This window comes from Carcharhinus amblyrhynchos, chromosome 11 (assembly GCF_965287045.1).
Source record: "Carcharhinus amblyrhynchos chromosome 11, sCarAmb.v2.hapA, whole genome shotgun sequence".
In the NCBI taxonomy this organism is placed as follows: Eukaryota; Metazoa; Chordata; class Chondrichthyes; order Carcharhiniformes; family Carcharhinidae; genus Carcharhinus; species Carcharhinus amblyrhynchos.
The window spans coordinates 28,631,014-28,647,146 of NC_137334.1; the positions used below are offsets into that span (position 1 = coordinate 28,631,014).

Below are 16,133 nucleotides of genomic sequence, written 5' to 3' on the forward strand. Positions count from 1 at the left end.
GGAAACTGGAGCACCCAAAGGAAACTCACGCAGACATGGAGAGAACATGCAAACTCCACACAGACAGTGACCCAAGCTGGGAATCGAACCCGGCCCACCTCAACCACCCCTCCCGCACCCCCCCACCCCCCCAACCTCGCCCACTACCCTCTTGCTCCTAATCAATGCATAAAAAGTCCTAGGATTCTCCTTGGCCCTGTTGCTAATGATGGCCACTTTTAGCCCACCTAATTCTGTGTTTAGATTCCTTCTTACCTTCTCTATACTCCTCAAGAACTTTGTCAGTTTTGAGTTGCAGAGACCTATCGTATGCTTCCTTTTTCCTTTTGATTAAGCTTACAATTTCCCTTTTCATCTATGTTTCCTGAATCCTGTCATTTTTATCCTTCATTTTTGCAGGGACATGCCTGCCCTGCACTTCAATCAACTGGCCTTTAAAAGCCTCCGACATGGCAGAAGTGGATTTGCCCTCAAATAACCACTTCCAATCTACGTTCCCCAGTTCCTGTCTAATTTGGATGTATTTGGCCTTTGCCCAATTAAGCACCCTCATCTGAGGGCCACCCTTGTCCATATCTGATACTACCCAAAATCTTATGGAATTACGTTTGCTAAGCCCAAAATACTCCCCCACTGAAACATCGATCACCTGGTCTGGCTCATTCCCCAATACCAAGTCTAGTATGACCCCCTCTCTGGTTGGATTGTCAATATACTGTATCAAAAAGCCTTCCTGGATACATCTAACAAATTGTTTTCCATCTGAGCCCCTGAGCTCCCTAAGGGAGTCCCTGTCAATATGGGGGAAGTTGAAGTCACCACAATTATCATATCTTTTCACACCTTTCCAGTATCTGACTACACATCTGCTCCTCAGTCTCCTGTGGGCTGTTGGGTGGTCTGCTAGTCCACTCCCAACATTGTGATTTCACCCTTCCTATTCTTGAACTCCACCCATAATGCCTCACTCAAGATCTCTCCAAAGTTTCCTTCCTCAACACAACTGTGATGTGCTCCCTAATTAACAATGCAACTCTCCCACCCCTTTTGTTTCCTCTTCTGTCCCATCTAAAACGGCAATATCCCAGAATGTGAAGCTGCCAGTCCTGCCACTCCTTCAATCATGTCTCCATATTTGCAATAACATCATTATTCCAGGCTCTCAATTCATCTATCTTAATTGTTATATTTCTTTCATTGAAGCAAATGCACTCCAGACCTCCAGTCCCATGACTTTCCTCTGCTTGCTCTTACTCTGCACTATGTTTATCCCAGTTTCACCTTCTTCCCCAGATTATTCCCCACTTATTGGCTGACTCCATGTTCACTCTGCCCAATCCTGCCATTTATGTCCAGTTGTTTGGCTATAAAATATTTTATAATGGATCCCAGAATTTTCCCCATTACTGATGTCAGGTTACTGGTCTATAATTCCCTGTTTTCTTTATACCTCCCTTTTTAAATAGTTGAGTTACATTGGCTACCCTCTTATCTGTAGGAATTATTCCAGAGTCAATCGAATCTTGGAAAATAACCAATCAAAGTATCCACTTTTTATCAGGCCTCTTCCTAGGTATAGATTATCAGACTCTTTAATCCATAGGTTCCCCAACATTTTTCTACTAATATCGATCTCCTTCAGTTCAACCCTCTCACTAAATCCCTCTAACAGGAATCAGTGTTGGGACGTCGCACCTGCGCAAAGATATTTTGGCCTTGGAGGGAGTGCAGAGGAGGTTTACTAGGCTGATACCGGAGTTGAGGGGGTTGAGCTATGAGGAGAGGCTGAATAAACTGGGCTTGTACTCGTTAGAGTTTAGAAGAATGAGAGGAGATCTCATTGAGACGTATAAGATGATGAATGGGATGGTTAGGATAGAGGTGGAAAGACTCTTCCCGCTCAAAAAAGACAATAGGACTAGGGGGCACAGCCTCAAGATAAAAGGGGGGCGGTTTAGAACGGAGTTGAGGAGGAACTTCTTCACTCAAAGGGTGGTGAATCTCTGGAATTCTCTGCCCGTTGAAGTGGTGGAGGCTGCATCGCTAAATATTTTTAAGACGCGGGTTGATGGGTTTTTGATAGGAGAGGGGATTAAGGGTTATGGGGAGAGGGCGGGAAAGTGGAACTGAGCCACGACAGATCAGCCATGATCTTATTGAATGGCGGGGCAGGCTCGAAGGGCTGGATGGCCTACTCCTGCTCCTATTTCTTATGTTCTTATTATGTTGTTTATTGCATATATAAATGATCTGGAGGAAATGTGGGTGGTCTGATCAGTAAGTTTGCGGATGCCACGAAGATTGGTGGAATTTCTGATAGCGCCAGGGACTGTCAGAGGACACAACAGGATTGAAGACTTGGACACGGAAATGGCAGATGGAGTTTAATTTGGACAAATGTAAGGTGATGCATTTAGGTGTGAATTACACTGTAAATGGTAGAACCCTTAGGAACATTAACATACAGATAAGGTTGGGTGTTCCTTAACATTTCTGGTATCTTATTGTGTCCTCCTTTGTGAGGACAGAACCATAGTATCTATTCAGTTGGTCACCCATTTCTTTGTTCCCATTTATAAATTCCACTATTTCTGATTTTAAGGGACCTACATTATCTTCACCAATCTTTTTCTCCTCACATACCTATAGAAACTTTTACAGTCAGTTTTCATCTTCCTCGTGGGCTTTTGGCCCTTTCTTAATCAGTCCCTTGGTCCTTCTTTACTGAATTCTGAACTGCTCCCAATCCTCAGGTCTGCTGTTTTGCTTGGCCAATTTGTATGCCTCTCCGTTGGATCTTATTCTTTCTCTAATTTGGTTTGGCCAACTTTCCAGTTTTACCTTTGCGCCAGAATAAACAATTATTGTAGTTCACCCATATGTCCCTTGAATGTTTGCCATTGCCCATCCATTGTCATCTCTTTTAAGTCAAATTTCTCAGTCTATCATAGCCAACTTGTGCCCCATATCATCGTAGTTTCCTTTATTTAGTTTCAGGACCCTAGACTCAGAATCAACCACATCACTCTCCACCTTGATGAAAAATTCTGTCATGTTATGGTCACTTATCTCCAAGGGGTCTCTCACAATTAGATTGCCAATTATTCCTTTCTCATGACACAATGCCCAGTCTAGAATTGCCTGCTCTCTAATTGATTCCTTAACCTATTGATCCAGAAAACCATCTTGTATACACTCCAGGAATTCCTATCCTATGGTGTTGCCACTAATTTGGTTTGTCCAATCTATGTGGGGTTTGAAATCATCCATAATTATAGATTTCTTTTATTGCATGCAATCTAATTTCCTGTTTAATGCCATTCCCAACATCACCACTACAGTTTGGGGTCTATTTATAGCCCATATTCACATTTTTGCCTCTTGGTGTTTCTTAGCTCTACCCATATAATTTCCACATTATCTTCCTTAGTATGCTGTTAATTTCCTTTTTAACCAGTAATGCGACTCCACTGCCTTTTCCTTTTTGCCTATCCTTCCTAAATACTGAATACCCCAGATGTTCACTCCCCAATCTTAGTCAACCCCCCCCCACCAGTCATGTCTCCGTAATCCCTACTATACCATATCTGTTTACGTTTATTCATATGATTAATTCTTCCACTTTATTGTGAGTGCTCTTTGCGTTAAAGTATAAAACTTTTAGGCACGCCCTTTCTCATTACTGGTTCTGTTCCCACAATTTCTCACCGAGTCCTGTTTTGAATCTGGCCGTTGGTTTCCCTGCCTTTTTTTATTCATTTGTATGATATGGGTGTCGTTGGCTGGCCAGCATTTATTGCCCATCCCTGGTTGCCCAAAGTCAGTTGAGAGTCAGCCACACTGTTGTGGCACTGGAGTCACATGTAGGCCAGACCAGGTAAAGACAGCAGATCTCCTTCCCTAAAGGACACTAGTGAACTAGATGGGTTTTCTGACAATCGGCAATGGTTTCATGGTCATCAGCAGATTTTTTTTTATTATTGAATTCAAATTCCACCATCTGCCGTGGTGGGATTCGAACCCGGGTCCCCAGAACATTAGCTGAGTTTCTAGATTAATAGTCTAGTGATAATGCCACTAGGCCATTGCTTCCCTCACTTCTTATTCCCCCTCCTTCCTCCGTGCTGGCGGCACGGTGATTAGCACTGTTGTCTCACAGCGCCAGCAACTCGGGTTCGATTCCCGGCTTGGGTCTCTGTCTGAGCGGAGTCTGCATGTTCTGCCCATGTCTGCATGGGTTTCCTCCAGATGCTCTGATTTCCCTCAGTCGACGTGCTGGTTAGGTGCATTGGCCATGCTAAATTCTCCATCTGTGTACCCAACTGAACAGGTGCCGGAGTGTGGCAACTAGGGGATTTTCACAGTAACTTTGTTGCAGTGTTAATGTAAGCTTACTTGTGACGCTAACGTATAAACTTAAACTTAAAATTTCTGTCTTTGGTTTTGTCATTTATTTTCCCTTCTCTGACTTCTTGACTGGGTTCCCATCGCCCCTGCCATATTAGTTTAAACCTGCCCTAACCACTCTAGCAAATAATCCCCCTAGGATATCAGTCCCAGTCTTGTCCACATGTAATCTGTCTAGTTTCTACTGGTCACTCCTATCCCAGAGCTAGTCTCAATGCCCCAGGAATCTAAAACCCTCCCCTCACAATATCTGTTCAGCAACCAATATATCCTGCTATTTCTACTCTGACTAGCACATGGCACTGGTAGTAATCTTGAGATCACTATCTTTGAAGTCTGACTTCTGAACTTTCTTCCTAACTCCTCATATTCTGCTTTTAGTACTCATCCCTTTTTTATCTCTGTCATTGGTACTGATGTGTACCATGACCGCTGGCTTTTCATCCTTCCTCTCCAGAATGTCCTGTAATTGTTCTAAGACATCCTTGATCCTTGCACCAGGGAGGCAACATACCCTCCATACCGGCCACAGAAATGCCTGTCTATTCTCCTTGCAATTGAATCCCCTGTGACTATTGCACTCTCACACTTTTTACTCCACCTTACTGCAATAAAACCAACCATGGCGCAACAAATTTGGCTTTTGTTGCTTTCTCCTGAGAGGTCATTCCCCTCAACAGTATCCAAAGCACTATATCTGTTCTTCAGGCAAAAAACCACAGTAGATTTCTGCAATGCTTGCCTCGCTCTTTTTCTCTGCCTGATAGTCATCCACTTCCTTCCTGCCTGGGGAATCTTAGGCTGCGGTGCAACTATCTCTCTATATATGCTCTCCTCGATACTCTCCTCGCAGATGCCCCATATCACAGTTGAGGGACTGCCCTTCTTTAGTGAGGGCTGGCAAGAGGGTAGGATGAATGCAGCACTGCCATTCTCACACTCCACAGAGACGAAGTGCCGGGTGAGCTTGATGATTCTAAAGAACATAAGAACATAAGAAATAGGAGCGGGAGTAGGCCATCTAGCCCTTCGAGTCTGCCCTGCCATTCTGATCTGAAGTGGATCAGTTCCACTTTTCCGCTTTCTCCCCATAACCCTTAATTCCCTTGTCTATCAGAAACCTATCTACCGGTGACTTAAATATATTCAGCGAGATAGCCTCCGCCACTTCAATGGGCAGAGAATTCCAGAGACTCACCACCCTTTGAGTGAAGAAGTTCCTCCTCAACTCCAATCTAAACTGCCACCCCCCCCCTTATTTCGAGGCTGTGCCCTCTAGTTCTGCTATCCTTTCTAAGCAGGAAGAATCTCTCTACCTCCACCCTATCTATCCCCTTCATTATCTTATATGTCTCTATAAGATCCCCCCTCAGCCTTCTAAACTCCAACGAGTACAGACCCAGTCTATTTAATCTCTCCTCATAGGCTAACCACCTCACCTCTGGTATCAGCCTAGTGAACCTTCTTTGCACTCCCTCCAAGGCCAATATATCCTTTCGCAAATGCAGCGACCAAAACTGCACACAGTACTCCAGTTGCAGCCTCACCAGTACCCTGTACAGTTGCAGCAAGACCTCCCTGCTTTTATATTCAATCCCCCTCACTATAAAGGCCAGCATCCCATTTGCCTTCCTGATCACCTGCTGCACCTGCAGACTGGGTTTTTGTGATTCATGCACAAGGACCCCCAGGTCCTTCTGCACCGTAGCATGCTGCAGCTTTTCGCCTTTTAAATAATAATCCCTCCTACTATTTCCCCCAGACTTGGTGGCCTGAACAGACAGAGTGAAGGCCCTATGGATGAACAAAGTGAAATTTGTTGCCAAACATTCAAAACAAATTGGTGACCTATCTACATTATTGCCTTTATTCACCCATGCCCATTAAGTGCTTATGGTTTCTTAATCTTTGTGACTTTCCCGCTATGTCTAGGTAAATCCCCTGGAACCACAGCTGAGTTTCATGCCCTTTTTCCTGAGATGACCTTAGCGAATGTCCCCTGGTGGGCTGGGACCAAGAGGATCCAGGCCTGCTTTTGGGCAGCATGATGTTTGACTGCTTTTCTCCTTGCTGTCAGGGGCAGAGGCATGTCACTAACAAAGGGAATGGGGCGTGTCAGATGGCCTGGAGATGCCCAGGGTCCCCTGGCTGGAGGACAATAGGCTGGATCCTCTTCCCTTTGGATTTCCAAGGGCCCCTATGCTACTCTGTGGAATGAAGGAGCAGTTGGAGTAAGATCCAGAGGCCCTGCTGTCCTCTGGCACTGACACTCATGCATTCCTACCAGTGCCTACATCATGGAGTTGAAGTCCTGCATCGTGGTGTAGTCATCTCCTGCCATGGAGTGCATGTCCTGCACCAAGGCCTCCACTGCAGATGCTAACTTCACAGCGTTATCCTTGGTGCGCTGCAGTGATGGCACCATTTCCTGAGGTAGAAAGTGATGGGATTCCTTTAATTGTCTTTGAACTCTGAGGAGGGCTACTCTCATCACATCCTGTTAGTTGGCAACTCTTCCTTTGCAGTTCCAGCAGCTGTTGGACGACTGGGCCCAGTGGCACATCGTCAGCAAGGGGCTCAGCAAGTGGGCTTTGGCATCCCTCCAAGGGTTCCCTGGGCTGTCTTTGCCTCTGCCTGCTCTGAATCTTCAGCTGTGAGATACTGAACAGTGTGTGACCCAGAAACCTGTCTACACATTGGATCCATGGAGGTGTAGATATCTCTGCTGGCACTGGGTGCAGGTGACAACTGTGACACCTCTTCGGTGGTGGGTTGCAGTAGGCCCCCTTTGAGCTGCTGGAGTACAGTAGGTCCAGGGGGCGCATAGATAGTTTGGTCTGTTTTGCTGGCCAGCCTGCACGAGAAGGGACGTGGCATCAGTGCATTACAGGGGATACGGAGGGAACATTATCACTCAAGAGTTGAGGAATGATAGCAGATGTGTTGAGGATTTCTCTGCTGTCCCCATTTCATTAGCAGCACAGCAGCACAGGCTTCCTCCACTCGACCAGCTCGAGGGCTCACTCCTAAAGACATGTGAGGGTTTGAAGCTCTGACATTACTCCAGATGGACTGTGTCCACTCACGCCTTTTGTGGTTGCGTTCCTCTTGCAATGGCACAAAGAGGAAGCGTTAGGTGGGAGTCTTGACATTTAAAATAGTAATGAATTGTGGCAGGCATGGGGCTTGGGTGGGAGCTAGAGTGTGAGGAGCATATCAGCTACTGGTGCAACCTGGTGCCTGTGTGAGCAAAGAGGGAACCTGGTACCTGGTGTTGGCAGAGGTCAAGGTGACTGAGTGAGAGAAAGGGTTTGGGTGAGAGGGGATGTAGTGGAAGATTGGCTGAGTGAAGAAGATAATTCATCATCTTGAAACATTGCTGCTGTGTCCTCTTCTGGGGTGCACTTGCATTGACCAGGATTCAGGATTCAGACATTGCATCGCAGGGGGGTGGTCATCCTGCTGGATGGCTGTCTCTTGGACTGGGGGTACAGGATGGTCCATCTCTGCCCCACTCCATGCAGCAGCCTGGTGAGGACCCCTCTGTAAAGCATAATGCTGACTTCTTTGCTGCCATCCCTGCAGCCATTGTGGAACAAGTGCTGGGGAGCCATTTATATGGAGCTCCCGAATACTTGCAGAGTTGAGTCCTTATGCAGCAGACAAATTAGAGGGAACACACTGCTGGAACAGTGTGAAACACGTAGGAATAAAAATTAATACTAATGAGCCGTAAGAATCAGACAAAAAACATGCAGGCAGGAATCACTCCATTTTTCGCACTGGAATCAACACTCTGCCACTTTTTGGTAAGATTTCACCCTTTGTGGCTCTGCACAATGCACCAGAAATTTGTAGAACACGGTTTGGATAAACCAATAGCTCATTTCCTTTGCATCATTCTTGTAAATATATGACCAGATCTCCTGCAGTGTTGCTCATAGTGAGGCTGAGAATATACTGTTTTATGCTGTATTGTATACGATATATTGTGAAGACCACTGATTTACAAGAATTGAATAAGCCCGATTGCAATGTGCAAGTGTTAGGAATAAAGTTAACGTTTAATTTCTTGGATTATGGATACATTTTTGCAAATTAGTAGCTTGATGACAGTTAAAAATCCATAAAGCTGTTTGGGTAATTTTGTTTGAGCTTTGACAAATGGTCATCTGGACTTGAAATATCAGCTCTTTTCTCTCCAGATGCTGTCAAACCTGATGAGGATTTCCGCGTTTTCTCTTTTGGTTTCAGATTCCAGCATTTGCAGTCATTTGCTTATATTAGGTAATTTTGTTTCTTATTTTGTTTAAAGCAGTTTAAAACAGCTACAGTGACCAGGGAATTGAACTGCAGTGACAGGACAGGAATATTAGGGCAGTGGCAGCTGAAAAGGTAGCAGAAGAACGGGATATTGCTACAGTCCCAATTTTAGTATCTCCAACATAATTGGTACTGTGTACTGCAGTTCCATGGTCTATGGTGGAATTACAGCTGGGAGTTTTCAGAGCTAAGCAATCAGCTTTGGAGATCAAGCGTGATTGATGCATTTAGGGATATGCAAAAAATATGTGTTTACATAGAGCACGTCTTCAAGTAACTTTAAAATAATTTTTCAACTGTTATTTTCCTTAGTAATCAAAATTTCTCAAGTCAATACAAAAGTTTAAACGTTCTGAAGTTATGTATTTCACAATGACATAGTTAGGTTTGTTCACTGAATTATGTTCTGTCATTCAATGTCTTCATGAGTTATTTTTTCTTGAAAGTAACCTTTTAAAAGCTTGTGAAAGGGCTTTATTGAAATTAATAATCCAACTGTAGCCTCCTACCATTCCCTCCCAACCCATGCCCATGGGTCTGCTATCCTTGTCATTGGATTCAGACATGAATTAAGTTTGATTCATTTAAATGAAGTTGAGAGTTAAAGTGCCTTCATGTCAATAGCTAGGAGAAGCTTGACACTTGGGCAACTGTCCTCATGTCTGCCACTCATAGTGAGTTAAAATCAAGGCCAATATTTGTACTCAGACTGCACAACTGAAGGTCATTTTTACAGCTATAACTATAATACATAAATATTTTTCTTCAACATTTTAATGCTTGTACTCAGTATCTTTTCTTCAAATAGATTTTAAAAGCAGGATAACTGCACTTGTGCCTGCCAGTTTGTATGTAACAGAAGAGTGACAGTGTTATGATTCCTTTGGTTTGTGTTCTGTACTACAGAAGGTGTATTAAGCTGCGAAATTCGGGGTGCTGAGGAGGAGTGGAGAGAGAGAAAGCTCTCAGGTTAATGTTAGTCATTTTTTAAAAGATTGGTTTTTGAAGCCGACAGATTATTTCACCTGTGTTTTGTTGACAGTTAAAGATAATTGCTAAATGCTGTTTATAACCGTGAGAGAAACAGAGAATATGAGAGGAATGACAAGAGTAAGAGAATCCTTATTATAATGTTAGATTAATTTTCGAAAGAAAACCATCAGTTGATATCAAGAGCCAACAGATTTTACCAATGTTTTGTTGATAGTTATAAAGTGGCATTACTAATTGATATTGATAATTCTGAGGTCCAGATTTCTGATACATTTGAGACAGTGAGGGAGGAAGATACATACATTGAGAAAGACAATTGCTTCCCATTGTCTAATTTGATTTTTAAGATACATTTGAAACTTGAAAGCAGATGATTTTTTTGAAATTAGGTATGAAAGGAGATGAAGAGAAAAATTGGTCAGAGTGGGAGGTCTTTTTGACGCATTCTTTTGGGGGGGTAGTTGATTGGGGAAAGGAAATTTATAAAGATTAGGAAGGAGATGACAGATAGTGGAACAGAAAAGAGGAGGGGGTAGTGGGATTGAATGTGATTCAAAGGGTAATGGTGGTGAAGGGATGGTATAGGAAAGAAAACGGGGTTAACGGAAGGTGAAGGGAGAGAACGCAAATGTGAGGGAGGGATTAAGGGGTATTATAGGGGATTATGCAGGAGAAAGACAAAGTAAACACTTCTTCCCTTCAACCTCTATCCAAATGCAGTTTTCAGCTAAAAGTGTCTGCTTTACCCGCCACACCATTTTATGCCACCCACCTCCTTCTGCCTGCAAAGGAAAGCAGAAAGAAACAGAGAGGACAATGGGCTCAGAAGTATATGTTTGGGACTTTGCTGAAATTGAGCCTGCCAACATTTGTGGGATCCCAGAGATAACTGAAAATTAACATTAACATGAGTGTTCACACCATTGGGGTACAAATTAACTGCCAACTTGATGAAGAGGTTGAAAATCTTGCTAAATGTTGCTACCTCTGTTTGAGGTCAGTTGAACTCTGGTCTTCCCAGTAAAGTGTAATACCTGCTCCCTCCACTTCTCTAATTGGGCTGACATATGACTCAAATAAACCCTTTGTATTCAAAAGATGCAGAGGGGGAGCTTTCTTGTCCCGCCTGCCATGGGAACCTTAGCGGGCGAGACACAGACCGTGCAAAGTCGGTTGACCTTGGATGAGATTTTCCAGCCTTGGGGGGGGCGGGGGAGTGCGGGGTGGGGGGGGGGGGGGGGGCGGCGGGGGCGGTGCGGCTGGAAAATCATGCCCAGAAACTCCTGATGTCCTGGTGTCTCCCAGAGATGGGTCCTCAGCCCTCTGCTCTTCAGTGTATTTATTAATGTCCTTGGCAGTAATGTCGCAATTATACTAAGTACGTTTGCAGATTACACCAAAATCTATAGCAAGGGTAAATAGTGAAGGAATGCAATGAAATCTAAAATGATTTATCTATGCTGGGGGAGTGGGCAAGTAATCCTCAGTTTAAATTATTGTAGATTATTGTATTAAATGTTGGTGAGTGAGGAAAAAATCTTAGTGTTGTTGTGCTAAGATTACTAAAGGTTCATGACCAGTAGACTAGTGAGAACCTGCATTAACAAATCTTTGGCTTGACATCAACAGTAGTATTGTGATCAATTCTGGACATAACAATTTAGAAAGGATGTCAAAATCCTGGAGAGGTTTCAGAGGATGTTTACCAGGAGGATTCCAGGCATGGAGGAGTACATTGGAGAGATTGGAGAAACTGGGTTTGTTTTTCTTAGAGGTAAAATGGTTAAGAGAACACTTAAGTATTCAAAATAGTGAGAGATTTTGGCAAAACAAGATGGAACAAACTGTTTCTTTTGGAAAGTGAGTTGATAACCAAAGTTCATTCTTTTAAGCAATTGGCATAAGTACTGGAAGGAACAATTTTACATAAGTTGTTATGATTTGAAATACACTACTGGAAAGGGTAGTGTATCAAATTTCATGGAAACTTTCAGAAGACGATTATTCATGTATTGAAGAGAACTAATTTGCATGATTATGGGGGAGAAAATGGATTGTGGAATTAAATTGAACAGTTCTTTCAAAGAATAGATGGGGTGAACAGAAGGGGTGAACAGGCTCCTTCTATATAATTCTTTGTAGATAAATTGTAGTTAAAGTCAGCAGGGTACTGGTTTGTACTGGGCGGCACAATGGCACAGCGGTTAGCTGCGCCAGGGACACATGTTCAATTCTGGCCTTGGGTCACTGTCTGCGCAGAGTTTTCACATCGTCCCTGTGTCTGCATGGGTTTCCTCTGGCTGCTCTGATTTCCTCCCACACTCCAAAGATATGCAGGTTAGGTTGATTGACCATGCTAAATTGCTCCTTTAGTATCCAGAGTTTTAAGCAGGGTAAATATGTGGGGTTACGGGAATAGGGTGGAATTGTTGTCGGTGCAGGTTTGATGGGCTGAATTGCCTCCTTCTGCATGATGGATTCAATTATATTATTAATAGAAACCTTCAATATAAATTGATTAACACAATTTTGCCACTATACTTTTCACTGATCACACTATATTGAGAATACTGTGGCCAATTCTGTTTCTCCTACATTCTATAATAAGGTCTTGCAAAGAGAGGGCAACAAGAATGATTGCTCATTTAAAGAATGACTCAGACTCAAACACTTTGATCTATTTACATAGGCTTAGTGACCAAGTAGTCTATAAAATAATTAAAGGGTTGGATTGCATCCTATTATAAATTACTCACTTTGAAGAAAGTGAGAAAGACCAAGGGTCAGGGATTCAAATCCGGGGTAAACTTTGGAATAGACTGGGTGGTAGATGGTTCTTTTTCAAGAGCATTGTAAGCCTCTGAAATATATTTCCAGCTGGTGCAGTAAGTTCTGACTGTTTGCATATTATCAAGAGGGAGCTGGACTAATTTCTGATTGGGATAGAGAATGCACCATATAGAAGGTAAATGGTTTTATGGATAATACTTGGTTCAGATGCTCTCACAGTTTGTTCTTTTAATCGCTTGAGGGGCTCGGAGAACATGGTTGCAGAGATTGAAGATATGGTGAGTGGAGTTAAGAAGAAGTGTTCAGTCTTGCTGGTCCAGCTATCATTGTTTGGGAGAGGCTTGATGGTCTAGTTGGTCTTTTCCTCACTATTAGTTTGAAAACATCAGAGACAGGTAAGTGAATAACCTTGTTGTGAGTGATTTGTTCTTCGATCTACAAAATGCAATGTCACAGATAATCAACTGGTTGGGCAAGCTTCATCTTGACAGAAAAGCATTACAGAGAGAAAAAAGTCTGACAGAAATGGTGATGTCTATGGCTGCAATTTTCCCAGAAAACCTTGTCATAACCACAAGAAAGCCAGAGCAATTCTTGCTAGTCTGTCTGGTGTGGACTGGATCGTAGTCATCCCACATGAGGTGTGATCTTACTAGGCATTCAGATCACACTCCTGCTGGAGCGAGGTTGAGAATTTGGCCCGCAAAGATCTCCGTTCACTGCAGCGGAATGGGAAAATCCTGCCGGTGTGAACGGCCACACCATTTCGGCCTTGAAAGAGTGATGAGCTGCATGCCAGTTCTGGGAAGGGTGGGATCTAAACATACCAATGAACCTGGTGGCAAGATCATCAACCACCACTTTGAACAGGCACTCCAATCTCTCAGAGCTGGGAGATCCCCTCCCTCCCCCCACAGACAGCAGAACCCTCTCCCCCACCCCAACATCAGTGGCATATTTTCCCACCCTCTCCCTGACATGGATCATCAGCATTGGGGCATTGGGTCCCTCCCAATATGCCCCCCCTGCATGGTTCCCAACATTCTCCCCCTTCATGACCCCCCTTCATACTCTCCCCCATCACCTCAGCCCCCCCCCGCCAACCCCCACCCCCACCCCCCACTCAGGCTCACCCCGACTGAGGCCCCACCCCCTTGGCACTGTCTCTGGCACATTCTCAGAGCCTATGCCAGTTGGGCATTGCTATATGGGCACTGGGTGGCCTTCAATAGCCTTCCAGGCCACCCAGCATGGCCATCAAGCTTGGTCTTCAATAGTAGTGACCAATAATGATTCTTGCTGCGCTAATGCCATGCCCGGGGATTGTAAGGTCCCGGGAGCTGAGAAAATCCAGCATTGAACTGTTGCTATCAGGTTGACTACCTTAAAATGAAGCCAAAATAGTATGTGCTGGGAAAGTGAATATGATGTGGTGTAGCTAAAGATTGAGAGAGTGAAATTGCTTCTATTTTTCTATTGATGTATGTGTTGGGATTGATCAAGGGATTACGTATAAACATATAGGTACATTAAGTAAAGAGATCATTCAGTAGCGTGCATACCTCCACCATACTGTGTTAACTCAAATTGTTACAATTATGCATCCCTTCTTTAATGCTTTTCAGTGTCTGAGTGATGCTCTGGAATGACAAAGTGGGGAAAAAAATTAATACTTCCATCTTAATGAGGAGACTTTATGCTGATTTACATCCAACAACCTAGACTGAAACTCTGCATATGTTTTGACTGTTGTGAGAAATTCCACCTCAGCAGCTGAGACAGTTAAAACAGTCACCAACATTCTACATAAGCTCTCAGCATTCTAAAATTAACCCAATTTGCCCTCTCCCCTAATGTTAACAGATTCTTATCCTATCTATGTAACACATTTTAATTGAAATCTATCTCTCAGTTTTGAGATTAAGGGTGGGATTTTATGGCCTTGTTCTCCCTGAAACTGTAAAATCCCACCTGAGGTCAGTCAGTCCAACTGCCCATCGCCAGTTCTGATTCCTGCGGCAGGTAGGCTGGTAGAATTCTGGCCATTGTATTTATAAACAGACAAACAAACAAGTGACAAAAATATGACATTTGCTGACCTTCAGTGGTGGAGGTTCTTTGAACTTCACAGATTCCTATTACTCGGTAAAATTACTGAACCTAACAATTGATTAAATGGTTCCAAAACAAATATTTCTGTAACTTGCTTAGTTCAGTTGCGTGCCATTGACTAATTAATGCTACTAATGTGATTCAAGTATCTTGGAATGACTGTGTGGTATACGCATTCATTGATGACCTTGGATCTATTGGCGATGTAGTGCCCACTATAGCAATAAGCTACATATTAGGTTATAGCAGAGGTAGAGCTCATGATAACTACCTTTATAATGCACAGCTTGAGCTAGCATTGCTATTGGGTTCATAGGATTTAGGAATTCTTTGGTTAATATATCCTATAATTGGAATGTCAGCAAGTAAGCACCATGCCTGAGCAGCCTGGCCTCTACCTCATTTATAGTCATGGAGTCAAAGGGTCTTAGAGCGTAGAAAAGATCCTTCTGCCCATTGAATCTGCACTGACAACAATCACGAAAGATGTGCTAATCCCATTTTCCTGCACTTGTCTCATATACTTGAATGTTATGATATTCAAGTGCTCATCCAAATATTTTTTAAAGGTTGCAAGGTTTCAGACCTCCACTACCTTCCCAGATAGTGCACTCCAGATTCCCCCTACCCTCTGAATGTCCTGTCCCTTACCCTAAAACTATGCCCCCTCATGATTGACCCCTCAAACAGCTGCTCCCTGCTCACCCTGTCCATACCCCTCATAATCTTACACACTTCAATCATGCCCCCCCACCCGCCCCCACCATAATCTTCTCTGCTCTAAAGAAAACAGTCCAAGCCTATCCAGTTTCTCTTTTATAGCTCAAATGTTCCATTCCAGGCAATATCCTAGTGAATGTACTCTATACCCCCTCTCGTGCTATCAGATCCTTCCTATAGTGAAGTCACCAGAACTGCACACAGTACTTCAGCTGTGGCCTAAACAATGCTCTGTACAACTTCAACATTACCTCCTTGCTCTTATATACTGATGAAAGCAAGCGTCCCATGTGACTTCTTAACTGTTGTATTCACGTGCTGTGCTGCCTTCAGAGATCTGTGATTAATGAGCCCAATACCCCTCTGTTCCTCTGAGCTACCCATTGACCTGCCATTCATTAAGTACGCCTTCATCTTGTTTCTTCTTCCAAAGTGCATTATCTCACACTTCTCAGGGTTAAATATCATCTGCCACTGCTCTGCCCATCTGACCAACCCATCTACACCTTCCTGTAACTAACAACCATCTTCTTCACTATTAACAACCTACCAATCTTGGTATCACCTGTAAACTTGCATAACATTTCCCCCCACATTTCTCCTCTTTCTTTCCAAGAAGCATTAGCAGTGGAAAATCAATGGTAACCTTTTTTGAATGGGGGAAAATGCAAAACTGGAAGATCTGAGACAGTAGACCATGTGGCAAAGCAACTAAGAAAAAATTGGCAAATCTGTATATCAAGTCTTCACAGCACTTCTAAAGTCTGCATTTTTGTCCCATAGCCCTT

At 43.5% G+C, this 16,133-nt stretch overlaps 1 protein-coding gene across 1 annotated transcript in view; it reads left to right on the plus strand.

The window, feature by feature from the left end:
- The window catches only part of dnah7 (dynein, axonemal, heavy chain 7), a 438,937-nt gene that overhangs the window by 76,580 nt on the left and 346,224 nt on the right, over positions 1–16,133 (plus strand). The window lies entirely within an intron of this gene.